The sequence below is a fragment of the Sabethes cyaneus genome, chromosome 2, assembly GCF_943734655.1.
Source record: "Sabethes cyaneus chromosome 2, idSabCyanKW18_F2, whole genome shotgun sequence".
In the NCBI taxonomy this organism is placed as follows: Eukaryota; Metazoa; Arthropoda; class Insecta; order Diptera; family Culicidae; genus Sabethes; species Sabethes cyaneus.
In genome coordinates this window covers 67,426,040-67,443,932 of record NC_071354.1, presented here as the reverse complement: position 1 = coordinate 67,443,932, position 17,893 = coordinate 67,426,040, and the positions used below count along the sequence as shown (strand labels likewise).

Below are 17,893 nucleotides of genomic sequence, written 5' to 3'. Positions count from 1 at the left end.
ATTTTTATTTAAAATCATCCTCATCAAAATGGTCATCATCATGATCAACATTATCAATCATCAGCAAAATCATCATTATCAAAGTCATCATCATCGTCATCATCACGATCAACCATCATCATCATCATCACTGGAAAAAAATCAAAGAAAGAAATTTTCTAACTTAACCCTCTAACGGGTAAGACCGTCTGTAGACGGCCTTCGCTTTTGGAGCTCCAGAGGCGCATACAAAATTTGTTTTTAATTGGCAATACGCAAAATGTGTTCAGAACAGATTTCTTGACATTTTGATACTAATATCATAATATTCTGACCATACATTCAAACGTTATCATCTTTCAAAAACAAAAATTCCAAAAAATTCGGAAAATAATTAATGCGCGAATATTCCCTTTTTTACTTTTGAAGGAAAAGGACATCTAGAACAAAATGATTGACCTAAAAAATGTTTCTATGAGTAAATTTCATGCATTATTTTAATTTTGTAATATATCTGAATTGAAAAAACATCTGGGCAGAGCGTTAGACATGAAAAAAGAAAAAGAGAAATTGGACTTTTTCTTATCTGGCGCTCCTCCAGATAATTATTTTTGCATGAAAATCAGAACTTAAGGTTTTTTGTGTATACTTTCATAATAAAATAGTCATTAGCTTGATCGCATCGTTTTTACGGTGTTGCCCGTTAGAGGGTTAAATAATTTATCCTTAATAAGGCCATTGCAAATCATTTTAAAAGTTTTTGTCACCCTCCCGCTGGGAAATTGACTTGAAAAATCGGGGGGCAAAAAATAATAATTTGTAGGATATGAGTTAAATTTTTTTCATAAAATCAATTGTCTGTGGGTTCTACAGCCTGAAAAACTCGAAAAAGGAGTGCACAAGTTGAGTTAATACTTCTAGCACGAAACAGAAATGGGAATTCGAACAATGGAATTTCCGAAAATCTAATCAAACGCATTAATAGCTGAATTTATTCAACCTGTGGCTGAACTATATTTAAATTTTAGAAATAAAAACCTTTTTTCAGTTCTTAAACATCTAAATCTGGTGATTTTATCAAGCTTCGGGTTTGCTAATAGCTGCTTTCGAAGGTGCAATGGAGCTTAATAGAGGCCTTTGCGCGTTTTTAAATAACCAATTTTCGCAAAGCTAGAAACAAGGCGCACCGAGATTATATAAAGGGCGATATAATTGCTTAACAAGTGTTTTTTCTGCCTCAAACGAAATAGCTATATTCAGCTATGGCTGAATAATAATGGCTGCTAAATGTTTAATGTTTTTTGGGAGAGCTTTTTTATTAAGATGACAAATCGTTTATTTAGCTAGTATAGCACAATTATAGAGAATATTGACAGGTTGTGGAGAGGTTGAAGATGCTCCTAATCTGCTTGTGACACTATTATGTGAAGCTGCTAATTTACAGCGCATTCGTTGGCTGCTAAAACACTTATAGAATACGGAGGCTTTTGCTTAAATTTATTCAGCGTTTACCACCGGTATTCAGAGTTAAATCAGCTGTAACCAAATCAGTAGCATTTTAATTCAGCTGCGGTGTTTGTCGCCGTCATTTCAAATTGTTCCTGGACTCAGGAAAACAAATATTTTTAGTATTTTTATGTTTAGTATACTTTAAAAAACTCGCATTCAAATATTGGTGATTTTCTAGACCTAAATATATTTCGTAGAAATGGTGCCCCACCTCAGTGGGGCCGATGTCAGTAGTACCGTTCTGATTCAAACTTAGAACAGTCTGAAACTTCGAACACTTCAGAATAAAATGCTCGTTAGTATCGCTAATATGATAAAATAATATGCTTATTGTAAACCACCGTGTTCGTTAGAATGTCCTCTATCCGGTGAGGTATGACATTGAACTGTAGGACTCCTTGTAAGAAATCAGCAGGCGCGGGAAAAAAATGAGAACTCAGATTTTAACTTCGTTCGCATACTCTTAGCGTTTCGTGCAAAAGTAACTGTTTTTTCGTTTGCATTATTTTACCAATTTTAGAACATTTACCTTCCCACTGCGCGATTATTAGGTAAGTGCAAGATGTATATGTACTAAAGCATAGTTAAAATACAATGTTTCATGCATTATTGCAAAGATATTAGATAAATAAAAAGAGTTCGAAGTTTGAATCACGTTTTGAGGTGTGATTCAAACATCGAACACCCACGAATAATATCCGGTTTTTCCCGGTTTTCCTTCGGGAAAATTAATTGTCTGCATTGATAAAACTGTAGAAAGTATACTTCCTTTAGATGTGGTTCATGGAGTTCGAGAATATTAGCAATTGACTTCAGAAATATGGATTGAAACTAATTATTGTGTGAAAAATTTATACCACGCTGTTGGGTGGATTTAAAAGGACAGTGTTTAGAAAAAGGATGCAATTTCACTTATTTAAGTTGAATGGCACTAAAAACATTGATACTTTTCAAAGTAATACAAGTATTCGATGACTGAGACTTAAATATTCGAGCTTTGAATGTCGACCATGAAAGTGTTCGAAGTTTGAATCAAAACCGAACAGCAGTTTTTAGTGTTATTCATTATAAAATAACATTTTATCCTCATTTTTTAAATTTTCCCATGAAAATAAATAAATTGTCATGCCATTTAACCATTCATGGGGGTAGAATAAAGATGTTTTCAAACATATTACTTTGAAGAAAGTTTCAGCATGGCTTAAGTGTTCGAAGTTTGAATTAGAACGGTACACTTCCGTGGAATTTATTGTTTTTCAAATCGATTCCTCAGTTTCTGCAGCTATCAACAATCAGAAAATCAAATTATTCAAAAAGATAAACCATAACATACATTCTGGAATCGTGGAGGTTACACATTATATGAATATGCAGACTGTCTGCCCGAAAGCGTTTTTATTATGATACTCTTATCCAAACCATTTCAGTTCTTTTTATCAACCGCAGACGGATTTGCTCCAGCTGTTTCACTTACAATTCAAATTTCATATCAGTCACAATTAGAATTTCTGATTCTGACACGGGAACCCAAACGAAAGTGACACTCGGAAGCTTGTATCCATATGTAGGTACATATTCATGCAATTACGAAACAAGGAAAAGCAGGAATTATCATAGGAGCAGAAACTTGCTCGTTTTTCGGTCCTCTGCAAGCCTCGGTTCGGTCTGGTAGTGAAGGAACGATATGGATCGTAATCTGTTCTGCTCGCATACAAAATCAGATGAATTTTTAATGAAGGCGAAAGTGGTAAAAAGGAGACCGAAAACGGCTCGTCCATCCAACCAGCCTGAAGTGTTTCACGAATTAATCCCGGAGAATCCTGTGCTAGAAAACACTGTTTAGAATTTCAAATACTGAGGAGGATTGGCGTCGTGACGTAATCCGGAGATAACCGTGTCGGAAGACAGCGATTGCGCCTACTCACCGTTGAGTGGAAAGTTCCCACGCCTACTCTACCGGTCTCGAGTGGCACAGGCGCAAAAGCTCGTATACTACCTACCTATTACGTTACACGGCTGCGCAACCAAGTGAAAGGGTTTACAGCCTGACCGGGAGAACCTTTCATTCAAGTCTTCCTGTTTTCGTGACGCAAAACAACAAGTTGTTGCTGGCGTAGGTGAAAAGAGAATGTGTGATTTGAGCCGTCTCGTGTATACCACATTACCTCATAAGCATAACAGGAAATTTCAATGAAAATAAAAGCCTTTTACTTTCGATTATATTAAGTTATCGTTCCTGTAATGGAATCAAACGATAAACAGTCACTGATCACGATATTTACGCGATAAGTTCGATGATGTACCCGTCGGAAAGCACAGTGTAATGAGCGACTCCGATGACGTTCAACGCAAAAGCAAAAAAACATTCGCAACCATCTGTTGAATGAGCTTTACACTGGAAAAGTAAAGAACTGAAGCCAACCCTATCTCATAATAAACAAAATATTGAAAAACCCTCTTCCTCTGCCGAATGTATATTTAACTTTTTATTACCGTAGTCTAAGCCTCTTTATATCCTTCTTTTTCAAACGTACGGCGCGCTGAACGTGCTATTACTTTTCGCAATGCGCACTCTCACTCTCACTTTTTTATAATAATATGCTCGCACAGTGAGTTCGGGGTTGCGACTTCAAAGTGGTACTCACGAAAGCTTTATGTGCACATATTGGTCACGCAAAGTTGCCAGCAACAGTAGGTACATTTAATATAGAACCATTACAATAAGGTGGTAATTTGAAATAAGTATTAATTTTTTCGAGTTATCTTGAAAGTCATTGAAAATGATAAATACAAAGACGAGAAACAAATCGCACACCCGTCCGATTCAGTAATAGCATACTCACAATTATTTTTGATGTTTTTATAATTAAAAAATATTTATGCTTTATTTAGTCACTGTTTTCTCTAATTATGGCGAGATGGATGAACCATTTTTTTTTGTCGGAAGATTTGACCACTGCGACCATTATTTTGATCTATTGTGGGATGAACCATGGTCTTAGTCAATCAAAACACAAAAAAAGTTAATTAAACCACGTCTCAATTAATGCCAAAATCATGAAAACTGGTTTAGTGGTTTTAAAAGTTATTAATTTATGATTAAAAAAATTAAATACAAAATCGGGTAAAACGACAATTTTTGATACCACCGACCACCATAACTCAGAACGGGGTACTCTGAGCACCAATCATTCAGATACCACGTGGAGAGAAAAACACCAATTTTCAACCCCCATTGTCCTTCTTCGTGAACTACCACGGACATTGGTTCATCCCCCTCTCCTGTTAGTTCACGTGGACAGTTTTTTCTTATGAAAAATACAACAACGCGCTTTTGTAACATTTTGTCTTACCATTCCAAAACGCGTTACATAGTTACCTTAACCATGGAATTGTTTCAAGACCACTCAGAGTTCATCATTTCTCAGGTTTTTTTGGCTGGAGAGCACACAGGCAATTGATTTTATATAAAAAAAAACTATAAATTATTTTTTTGCCTCCCGATTTTTCAAGCCAATTTCCAACGAGGAGGGGGAGGTTGACAAAAACTCGAAAAATAATTTGTAATGGGGCCTTAGTAGAGGATCCATATTTCGCCAAGAGCCATATTTCGCCAGTTTGATGAATCCAAAGCCTTTTTACATACATAGACTTAAAAGAAATTATCTGCCGAATTGGTAACAATAAGGTCATGAACTACCTAAAATAATTAATACCTTTGACTTTGACTTCAGATTTATCAGATATTACTTACAATTTGAAAATACCACTGGCGGAATATGGCTCCTGGAGAAATATGGATCCTCTACCCTATATCTTACAAATAAGATGGACGAACAAATATAAATATCGTGAACCAATTATTTTGTTTCCGTATTGTTTGCTTAACAATGAAACATATACAGGGCAGACTCGATTATCCGGGGATTCGATTAACCGGCGATTCGATTATCCGGGGTTTTAGACTCGATTATCCGATTTCGATTTCAATGATATATTTTAAACCATAATGTTATAGTTTTCATGCTACATGATGATCATAACTTGGCAAGTATTGATTCACCTCCCTAAAGCCACAGAATTCCTTTCTTACAACCATTTTATCGGCGAACAAAACAAAAATAAACTTTACTTCAAAAACATCATTACCATCATCATCAACATCATTGTAATCATCAGTAAAAAAAAATTGCAAAAAAGGAACTTTCTGACTTTAGAGGAGATTGATCAATAATAAAAAAATATTTATAATTCCTAAATATTAACAATCATAACATACAAAAAATGATTTTGTACCAAAAAAATCATCAGTGGAAAAATCATTGTGCGCGATCTTAAATCATTTTTAGGGAAACAAATAACATCTGGAGTAAATTACCCAATCATTCAGCATGAAATTGATGTGTGAAAAATAAATTCTTATACATTATATCGTACCTGGTGGCCTGACAACTGGATATTCTACGAGGAACTCCATCGTCGATATCATCAACGGCCGATAGCAAAAGAAATTGGTGAACGTAGATGACAGTAGAACGGACACACCTTGAGGAAAGGAGCGAACGAGATCTGCAGAGAAGCACTCGACTGGAATCCGCAAGAACAGCGTAGACCCAGAGGCTCCTGGCAGCTTAGCTTAGACAACGTCATCTGGACTGTAGACGAGAACCTGTCCTGGCGACGAGTAAAAGCCATAAAGTGGTAGATAGAAAAATTGTAGAGTTAATCATTATCTACATCTACAATATTGGTGAAGAAAGTATAGTTTTATCTTTTGTATTAATGGCGCTGTTGTGTTGCTACCCCGTTAGCCTCAAAAAGAGCGCTATTTTTGCTATAAACGACATTACAACCCTATAGCATCATAAATACAAAAGATAAAACCATACATCCTTCAGCAATATTATAGACAATAATTAGTTCTACAATTACTCTATACACTACTTTTTCGAATTTTGTTTGACTAATGCGCTGTGGTCAAAAGATAAAAATCGTAGTAAAAAGAGCATGGCAACCCTGACTACGCAAAAAAAGTCAAGAGTGTATGTTTAGACCACGCAAAAAAGTCCCTAATGTATGTAAAAATCAGTTGTTTTTATAGTGTCATAAATATATAATGTGATATGATGAACATTTCCCATTCTCGTCTTTTTTACATGAAATGGGTGAATGGGTACAGGTGTACCCGGTTGGTCAAAATCGGGGTATTTAACTTTGACGATCAAAAATTCAATTTTTTTTTCTAGACACTTTTTCATATAAATGGTTAAATTTATGAGGTATCGATCAAGTAACGAGGATTTGGAGTCTTTTCGCGATATTTCAAAAAGATCATGTCGAAACTAGAACACAAAACCTGAAAAGGGAACAGCCCAAGTGACAATTTGGGTTTTATTACTCTCTTATGATGGTATTTAAGACCACAAATGATCTTAAAGACCACCATAAGTATACAATAAAATTGACATTGTTGACTGGGAGGTGTACCTAGTTGATCAATTGAGGGTTCTAACTAGGATATTGTTAAAGTGCATATTTAAATGCAGCTTATATTGGTTGCATCGCACCAAAAAAGTAAGTAAGTTTTTAGTACAAATGAAATCTTTAAAATAATTAATTTAATTGTTACAATTAGATCTTACTTACTTCTAGAAGAACATTTTATCAGGTTTTATCAGTTTTGAAAATCAAGCTAAAGTTGTTAGTTAATGAAACAATAAGGCCATTGCAAATCATATTTAAAGTTTTTGTCACCCCCCCCCCCCCCCTTCGAAATTGGCCTGAAAAATCGGGGGGCAAAAAAAAAATTTTTAGGATATGAGTCAAATTTCTTTTTATAATATCAATTGTCTGTGGGCTCTACAGTCTGAAAAACTCGAAAAATGAGTCTCCGAGTTGAATTAACGCTTCTAGCACGAAACAGAAATGGAAATTCGAACAATGGAATTTCCGAAAATCGTCCAAAAAATTTTTCTTCGTTTTTGTCTTTTTTCGTAAATTTTTGCATAGAAAATAATAACGTGTATATTATAAGCACAGACAAACAGACATAACTCTTGGAAGAAAAATCAACAAAAATTATCGTACCTCACATTTAGCCTGAACACTAGCACCATCTATGATCGACATTCCCAAATATCAAATAGCAACGTGGGTATCCCTCGAAGTAGCAAGTATTTTTTATGGGGAATTCCACTTCTTTCGTCAAAAAGCGCCACTTTGACCAAAACGGAGACATTCCCAATTAAGCCCAAATTTGAAATGACGGTTTAATCGGTACGATGAATGGAAAACGAGTGTTATGTCTGTTTGTCTGTGTTATAAGCAAGAATAGATTCGGTTTTCCCGTTTAAACCTTAAACAAAAATTCTTAAAATCCATTTTTTTTTTGCTCGATTAAACTTTCACTGTTTTTTTCGCCCCACCCCCCTCCCCCTTCAGTGGCCGAACACCGGAAGGACAAAAACTTATAAAATATTTGTAATGGCCTAATTGTTCTCCAAGCTAAAACGTCTAAAAGTTCCATTAAATCATCACCGGCAACACTGCAGCATGCTCCCTTCTGCAATTTTCTCTGCAACCGCACTCACCCACTCATTCTCTCAATCCCACCCACCTCGCGGCGCGGCGGCGGTGTTTTCCGAACAATTTGCTGCTCGTGCTCGCGCGTGCAACAGACTGCGACTGCGGTGACTCGCTCGCGGATTGAACGCGGCCAATCGTGGCAACCGTGAGTGAATGAATTCCAATCCAACGTAAATCAACAAACGCGAATAGAGCAGGAAAGCAAGCGCAAGAAACAACAAATTTTGTTCGCGAAAGCCGAAAGGTGCGGATTGCTTGCTTGCTTGCTGCCACTCACCACCAACGACCGACCGACCGCGTTGTTATTTTGCGCTTCGTTGTATAGAAGAGAAGGCAAAGAAGGCGCATTACAATAATAATACACATACGAGTAATGAAAAACAGCAGCAACAACAACAACAACAACAACGACAACCATCAACAGCAGCTTTTGTAATTTCCATTTCGCGCGCGCTCTTTCTCTCTCTGTGTATATCTCTTCTTTTGCTGTTTCGTTTCGCTTTGCGCGTACGTCCGCGTCGGATTGGACCGAGCTCGACGTCGGCCGACGGCGACGACGACGACGACGAGTCGATTGCTTTGCTTCGCTACCTCATCTACGGAAATTCAGCAAAAGCAAAAGTAGTCGAGAGTAGACAGCCGTTAGGTGATCACACACACGGCGCGCGGACTCTGAGTAGAGAGTAAATTGCTGGTGAAGTGCTGATACCTACCTTCCAATAAACCGAACAGGACAAATCGTTTGTGACGTCGTTCTTTTTCTTTCGCCCTTTGCTTTCTCGAACGGTTCTGACCGGGGTTGATTGAGCGAGTCAGTGTGTCCGGTCCGAGCTTAGGAGCTCCAGTGTGTGGGGTGCTCCGGAAGGCTTTATTGGCCAATCAAACGGTTTAGAATTTCCGAACTCTCTGGATATCTGCGAACATGCACACTGCTATTGTTCACTGAAGAAAGTGTTGCCGCCGCGATCATATGCAGCCGCGGTATCAAACGCTGTCAAAGTTTTGCTTGGGAAGTCGGCGGAAGCGTCAGCCGAAAATTTGAACCAAAAATTGTGCAATAATTATCCGGTGGATCCCAGCAGAATGACGTTTCGAAGAAAGAGTGATCTTCCCGAAGGTGTTATTACGGTTGAAACCGACGGGTGACAAGTAGTCGAACGTGTTGTGACAGCTGAATTTAAGTGAAAATTTTCAGAAAGCTTGTATGGTGTCTAAACTATTGTTTGGAATTCTACAAATACAATGAAATAAGTTTAAAAGTTGATTTTTTAGTGCAAAAAGAAAAGAAGTAAGCAACTGTCAGTAGTTTTGACAGAGTGACCAAGTAACTCGGTAGGTGTGGATCGGATCATGAATGGTTGATAGAACCAACAGTGACAAAAACGGAAAAGGGTTACGCAAAAGGAAACCAGTTCCAAGTAAAAGGAAAAGTGAGAAGTAATTTCAGTTAATGTTTTGTATCGTCATTACTTGTTTGCAGTAAAGAAGAACGACTCGATATCAAAAAGAAGCGACGTAAAAAGCGAATAAGGTTACGGAATCGAAAGAGGAAACGGCGTAAAGCGAACGAGTGCGCGGGTTAATAGGAGGAAGAAGTGCACGGTTAAGAGAGTACTGAAGCATAACTACGCGACGACCGGACGGAGAAGCCCGCAGAAGAAGAGCCCAAGAAAACTAGCATTATTGCGCAAAAGTGTTTGTGGACTACGAGCGGAGAAGGTGGCGGCGCGGCGGCGGCGACGGCGATGTGCTGTGGTAGCTGTGAAAACCTGTGAATGGTCTTCACAGCGGACGGACGGCGCATAGCAGAGACCATGCTGGTGAACGTCAGGGATCCCATCGGAGCCCACTTGGATCCAGCGAGCATAAACTTTTACTTTCGTTTTGCGAGTTTTCAAGTTGCGATCGCGAGCGGTCTCGAGGCCTACCGCGAGTTGCCGTTTCGCGTACGCGCCGTGTCGTGGCTGGTTCAGAAATCGATGTTGTAACCTTCGAAGGCGCGAGCTGCAGCAACGGCCGCAATATTTTTTTTATTACGAAATGTTATATAATATCTTTTACCACAACTATTTTTTTGCTTTCGCTTGTTGACCGCTTTCCGCGATGATGCCAGCTGGTGATGGAAATGAACATTTTTGAAAAGTGAATGGAATATGAACGGTATCGGAAGTGATCGTGGGATAAATGTGATAGCCGCCTGTTAGAGTCACACTTCCGGATATTGAGACTAAGGTGGATCCGTGCAGTGAGCAAGATTACTGTTGTGACATTTGCCATAATCGTCAATTTATTTTTAAGCTTCGTTCGCCTGCCAATTATCGCTGCTACGAAAACTCCAAATACCTTTCGCACGAGTAGTTGTAGGTGGCGATTTTTGCACCTTCTCCGCTGGAAGCAAGTCAGTAGACCGTGCAGTTGCTCTCGGCGCTATGCACTTCTACCTCCACCCGCAGGCGAAGTCGTCATCACCATCTCCGAATTCGCTTCGCGTGCCGCGTTAAGTCGGTTTACTAATGCCAAACTTCATCATTCATAAACAGATCAACGATCGCCGGAATTCTTCACCAAGAGCATCGCGAGGGAACGCTGAGCTGAAGTCCACCGTAGAAAGGTAAGTAGGTTGTAGGCAATCACCACCTTGTCTCAATTACTAAATTTGCTTTGACATGACAAAGCCCTCGAAAGGTCTCCGATTCTGAAAGCCACAGCACAATCAATCCCGCCTGGGTGTCATTGGCTTATTGAAAGTGCAAACAAGCAGTTTTGAATTTAATATTTCATTTCGTTCGCCACAATGCTTTGCTACTAGTCTAGCAGCTTGTGCCTTCCAAGTTAAGTTCCAAGTGCGGTGGTACTGGAACTGTTTTTTTGCAATGAGTGTTCTTTTTTTGCCTTCACTTTGCTAGTTCTCCAAGCTACTTTGCAGTTCTAGCGAGCGCCACCAAGCCGGTCGGTGGTGCGGTGTCTGCCGTTGTGGTACGAAATTGCAACATTTTCACCGCCACCACCGCGCACCGTGAACCGCGGTACCTACGTACCTACCGACACTGCACAAGCTGACTGAGTTGTCCGCAGGCAGGAACCGCAGCTCTTCGGTTGACCGAGTTGTGGAAGTGAAACTGCTGGTTCTTGTTCGCAGAACGAATTGATTGATTTCGTTTCGTCCTGCTGCGCGGGGAGAGAACGGAACGGAATAAAAGCTAAGAATCGACAGATTTTAGCAATTAAGCAGAAACTTTGTTTTGGTTCAAAATGCTCAGATTAAATAAATTTGAATTTTTTGTTTAATTCTCATGAGAATTTGTAAAGTAAATTTCAAAAATATCTTCTTTTTATTATCTAGAATTCGAAAATTCAATCTAAAACGTAAACCATGTGTTAAAAAACTACTGAATTTATTATTTCGAGATTATGATATAAACCATATTCAGTACTATTATTTGCGAGAATAAATTGAAAGGTGATTTGAAACCACTATTCTCGTTATTTACACACAAAAAAAAAGATACGAGTGCGATCGCGATGCAACCTTACTGAAAACATGAAAGGTTTCTATTTGTGTTATTAAATTTTTGTTTTAAATAATCTCTAAAAATATATTTATTTTGCTGTTCCATGTGCTCTTGACTTTGAAGAGACCATAGAAATATGAAATACCTAAAAAAAACTAAGCTCTAGTAGGAGAAAATCAGGAATCAAACGATTTAAATCATTGCCGACGGCATCTTGTGAACTAGCATTACTGGTTTGGTAAAGAAATATATTAGCGAGGGTTTGTACTCAATTATTTTCTAGTAGGTATCATTTTTCGGTCATCGACATAGCACAAGTAACACAGGTTTTAACGTAGAACTAGGATTTTGTTTTCTATATTGGGGTGACTTTAGAAGTACGAGAAATGAACATGTAACAAAAAGTGGTTATGTTTTGCGCGCCTTTAATGCATATATCTTTAAAATCCATTAAAAAATAGTTGCGATGATTCCCATGGAGGAGTTTAAGTCTCACTTTAAGGTATTTCACAACATTATCACCAGTAATAAGGCTAATTTGCCATTCAGGTACTACGAATGTGGGTGCCATAAAACAGATATAAAAATTTCAAGCGCCACATAAACGCTTTTCAGTCACCGTCTAATGAGTGTGAAAATCCATCGGTCTTTTCGAACACGGAGGAAACTGTCCTTGGTTCAGATCCAGTTGAATCTCATTCGGAAACAAATGCAAAAATTCTGCTTTTATGGAAGAACTGACTGAAATCATTAACATATTTGTAATGAAAATACGTTGTGATATGTCAAAACCCGAATCTAAAGTAAAAGAATTCATTGAAACAGTGAATTCTTGGATTTATTACAAAAATATGATTCGTACTGTATTTGCATATTTAGTAAAACATACCGGTCTTGCCGCTGTTGACATGATTCAGAAGTAGAAATGATCTGTTACCCGAGTTCCGTCCAAATATGGCCGTTACTCTATCCGTATTTTTGCGGAAAATGAGAATACAAAAATAAGTAGCACAACACATCTCTATTAATGACACGTCAGCACTGCACTTATCATGCAAAATGATCATGCGAGAAAGATGGTAGCGAATGAAAAATCCTGTAAAGATTAAAATTTTTATGAGCGTCTTAGTAAAATACGAAAATTAAACCAAAGAATACTTTGACGTAGAACTACGTTTTTGTTTTCTATATTGGGGCGCACTTTATAAGTTCGAAAAATGGTTTCATTTAACATTGAACCTAGACAAACTTGATGTCCTGAACTTAAAATGTGTTCGTAAATTAAGAGCAATTTCTAAATACTGAAATAATTTATTCGAAACTGAAGTCTTGTATGCAAACAAGGTAATATTCACACATGTGACGTGACGCTGCAATTCCCAGAGTGAAGAATCAATCGCACTCAAAGAATAACAACGGTTTTATTTAAGGTGAAATTAGTCGTCATCGATACGGCAAATTTCAAAGGCAGTTTTTTTGTTTAAAACAAAAATTTTGTACAAGAAAATATATTCGCTGTGTTCAGATTGGCAAGAAGAAAGCAGTGAGTACATTTCTATAAACAGACTCCCGCTTTTGGGCCCAAAAACTGCTTCCAAAATTAGGCTTTCCGATGAAAAATTAATGACTGCTAGTTTTCCGCTAATGATGGGTTTGTAGGAGAAGAAACCACTTCGACCAGCATTTAGATCCATTGTGGCATAGGTTACGGACGTTTGATTTGCTACTTTGCATTAGTAAATGAAAAGCAGAAAGCTAAGAAAACTTGCAAGGTTCATTTTTGCGACCGCCAATAAGAGAATTTTCAACTGTGGGGTTGTGATTTAACTCTTAGTAGAACCACAAATTCTAATAAATTGCTAAAAATAATGAGCAAATAGATAAAAATGATGCAATTGCAAGGCATTCACAATAAATCATAGAGTTAGACAACAAACAGTTGAACATTTGAAAAATGTCAAACATTGTCGAATTGTATCTTTATTTGCAGCTACGTCAACCATGCGTTCGTACCCCTAGGGACAGACCTTCATACTTTTTTACGTCCAAAATTTGAATAACGTCCTCTCGTTTTACGTTCAAAACTTGAATTAAAGTCTTCTTTTTACGTGTAAAATTTGAATTAACGTTCACTTTTTTATCCCCGATTTTTTAACGTCCCCCAATAGTGATTAAATTAAAATAATACGCTGGAATATCTTTTTACGTTCATTCATTTTACCTGATTTTTTTGTAGATTATAGTCAATTTAACAGCTTAGGTCATTCTTGACTTCGGCGGAGTTGGGATTTGAACCCGGGTCCTCGGCGTAAAAGGTGTGAATGCTAACAATTACACCGGGATTGACCCCTTACATCCACTTTTTTACGTTCAAAATTTGAACATCATCTCGTTTAACATCCGAAATTTGAATTACCGTCCGCCTTTTTTACGTCCGGAATTCTAGTTAACGTCCTATCGTTTTACGTCCGAAATTTGAATTAACGTCCTCGTCAAATACTATGAGGTTATCTCAAAAAAATTCGAAATAACCTCTTTTCTTTTTACGGCCAAAATTCAAATTAACGTCCTTGTGAATTAGTCAAAATGGACTATACCTATGTTTTGACAAAATTTGGAAACTATTTAAGTTTACGTTTTACGTGCGGCAAATAAGTTTTTATACTGTTTAATATGCTTTTATCATAATTTTTAGGGAAAATAGGGCAAAATGGGCCACTTCCCGAAGTCTGCGCAGGAGAAAACCATCACCAATCGATTTCCCGCATTTTTTTGCATAAAAAAAGGTATCGTGTAAGATTCCAAACCAGCGGCTTCTAATACTTGGGATTACAGGCTCGTTTTTGCCCATTGTGCAATGGTGGGCATAAAACGAGATTTGAGTTTACCATTTTTTGATTTATCGTTTATTTTTATCGGAAATCTTGAATATAAGTGTATGAAAATCGATTTTTCGCTTCTGCCTGATGCCAAATATAAAGCATTATCAAGGAAAATTGAATCAACCAACGGAATATAAGAACGCTTTTAGTTCATCATATTCATAGTCTTATAAAAAGACAGAGCCTGTTCGTCCCATCAGATCGAAGTTAGCTTTTTCTGATCAGATTGAACCCAGTTCAGTTCAATTTATATCCTAAAAGTAAAATGTCTTGCAAAATTACGTGATGATTTCCTTTTTTAGACTAACTGTACCGATACAATTGAAATTGTTGGCAAATATTCTAAATTTAAATTCAAAACTGAAGTCTTGTCAAATTTCTTTGACTATTGTAGTTTGCTTCGCAACAGTTTAGATTTTTAATCTACTTATCTGTCGTCCATGCTTATCATCATAAAATCATCAGGAATTTTCGTGTCCGTTAGAATGCATATGTTAAAAGTATTACGCGTTTTGTCATGTTTTTGGTGGACGTGCTGTTTTATATTGCCAAAAACGAATACTTTTGCTAAATTCGATTTCTCACTCCCGCTTTATTCGATCCATCCCATTGCATAAATGAGCCCTACCGAAAGTTTCTTGAAAACAAAATATTAATCACAAGAATGTAGTAGTCAGATACGTCCCGTTGTATCGTCCTTGATTGGAAAGTTGAGAAATCGTGGCAAAAATGGCTTTAACAATTACAACTAAATTTTCACAGGAGAATTTCATTTTTCAACAGGAGAGAAATCAAGCGCACGTACGTTTGCTGCTGCACAGACAATGATCGAAATGCAATCTGCGTTCCAACTATTCGATGCTGTTCCGTTCCGTCCGGACATGTTTTGTCCTATTTCGTGGTACGAAAAACCAACCATCGAAAGTGTGTGTTTGCATCTTAAGGTGATACGGTACTGAATTCCAACATGGCCGGAAAAATGGCGTTCATGTGAGAATGTGAGGTGCCATCGATCCAGCCATGTTGGATTCAGTACCGTTTCACCTTAACTGGAGCGGCCACAATAAACTGTTTTGCACTAAATAGTCGTTCAGTTGTATTGTAATTAGTCCACCGAAGATTTTAGATAGAACAGGAAAAATTCTGATTGGATTCTGATTGGATTGGATTGGATTGGATTGGATTGGATTGGATTGGATTGGTATTATCCATTCTAGCGATTGGAACACCACGAGCGATTTTTCAGGCAGAAGAATTGAATTCATTAAGCACTTCATCTGAGGATAGACCTCTGAAAGAAAAATTATTATCAGCAACATCTATTTTAAAATCGTATGGATGGAGTTGACTGAAACAAAGTATGATGTTAAACGATGATGACTAGCTTTACAGAACACTGTTTTCAGACCTAACCGTTGGGATATTTCTCCGAAGTTTATTTGCAGGAATTTGTGGGTTGAGATGGAAACCGGAAAATTCTTCAGGATTAACAAGGTTTCTCAATCGCGTGACATTGTTCCACTTACTAGTACACAACTTATCTTTTTTCAGTAATTGTACGCAAGTTGTTTTTTAACAACTCATTCAAATTCTGAGAGATCCAAGGGTGGCTTCGCTTCAATGGACAAAAGAGTGCCATTCAACATAGTTAGTTTGTCATTTGCATTGCTGCATCGTTGCATTGCATTTGCCTTCTCGTTATAGGCAAACTTCCGCGTTATTTTCTTATACGACTGTACGCATTAAAAGCATTCTCTATACCATAATCCTCCAAAAAGCAAAGGGTTCATCTGCGGAGTTCTTACCATGTGTTAAATTTAAAATGCAAACTGTACTGAAAAGTGTCTGGCTGGTTCATTTTACGCAAAAAAATTAACAAGTTTTTGCCGAAAGTGGAAAAACTACAGCATAATTAGCACTGTCAGCCTGTATGTACTCGTAAAACCAATTAACAAAATAATTAAAACTTGGTTTCTGTGGTGATACAATTACAAAACATATCATTCTATCTTCTACAAGAAACTAGTAGAAATCATCAACCATTTTCTTTTTATTATAAAAATGTTGTCAAAAAAGTTTTGGTTTAGTTTGTTTTTTTTTTTTTTGAGAATAAAACGGACACTTGCTTTGTATTTTGTGATTAAAATGGGGTACAAGTTACAAGTTTTCGCCAATTACACAGATTAAACAGATTTTTAAGCTTTTACATGAGAGTGAAAGAGATGGAAATAGTCAGCAAAATTACTCTCCGTCTCCTTCACTCTCATTGTTTTGCATTGGACAGATTTTTGAACAGTTATTTTACCTCGCTGTACTGATGGTCAGATTTTTCCAACAAAAAACACAGAATTATATGTGGCATGCCTGCTTACAAGCCGATACTGAATTCAGTGTTTCTTATATTTATATTTATTTATTTCCTTCATCCGACTTTAAGTTTTCATGAAGTGCGACTGGGAAAACCCGCCTTAAGTAAGCCTTATATTCTGATTCAAAGTGGCACAAAAACCCAGCATCTTTTAATCGGTCTACAAACATCAGCGGATTCCAAACAACACAGCTGGCCTTATTTCATAGATCCATGCATTTTTGACTCAATTTTGTACAGCTTCTGGTATGTTCGACATCATTCTTCTTCTAGACAATAATATTATTAAAGAAAAACATCCATTTAGTTCAATTTGACTGTGAAAAATTCCAATGCTAAATAAATAGGTTCTGGATAGAGGTCGGTTTCGAAAGTCGTCGGAAAAATATCTATTTTAATCACTTGTATTACTTTGAATGCCAAGCAATCTATTCTATATAAAAGCCATTGTATGGTTGTATGGTTGTTTGAACTACCACAACTCCGGAACGCCGGGACCGGTCTTCGTCGACATTGACATACATATTCCTTAACATATGAGAATCAGCATTACAATAGACAATAAAATACGATTTTAAGACCATTCTAAGCTGTAAATAAAAATACGGGTCTAAAATTTACAGAAAAAGAACGAATATCACAAATTATTAACAAAATCGGAACACTTTACAAACCGATATAGATCTTTTTATCATGCAATAGGAGAAGTGTTCTATGACCCATCACAAGAAAATTTGTTTAGAACATGAGATAGGTTAGAATTTTATTTTTAATTGTTACACCCTTTATTACGTATGCACTGTAACTCATTTGTCTAAATGTATTGCAAATTGGCAACATTTATTCCGCACCTGGTCCTAATAGCTTATAATGGTTTTAATATTAATGTGATAGAGTGCTAGAGTTGACAGGAAACGTGAAAAATTATTTACTGTATCGTTTACACAATACGTATTTTTTCAGCATCGCTTGCAAGATATTACACACTTGCTTTCACCTATGGCAGTATAGTTAATGGCTCAGGACTTGTGTGACGGCAAGTAGAATATAAAAAGATA

General features: G+C 37.1%; 2 protein-coding genes across 2 annotated transcripts in view; both read left to right on the top strand.

Moving 5' to 3' along the window:
• Nucleotides 1-1,085: 1,085 nt before the first annotated feature.
• LOC128738040 (ATP-dependent RNA helicase Ddx1) overlaps nt 1,086-17,893 on the top strand; it is a 243,776-nt gene continuing 226,968 nt past the window's right edge. Inside the window, exon 1 of the mRNA XM_053832857.1 lies at nt 1,086-1,091. The gene's annotated coding sequence lies outside the window, so the exon portion shown is untranslated. The remainder of the gene's footprint in view (nt 1,092-17,893) is intronic.
• The window catches only part of LOC128738041 (transcription factor Ken 2), a 136,044-nt gene continuing 126,948 nt past the window's right edge, over nt 8,798-17,893 (top strand). The window contains exons 1-2 of the mRNA XM_053832858.1: nt 8,798-9,503; nt 10,614-10,684. The gene's annotated coding sequence lies outside the window, so the exon portion shown is untranslated. The remainder of the gene's footprint in view (nt 9,504-10,613; nt 10,685-17,893) is intronic.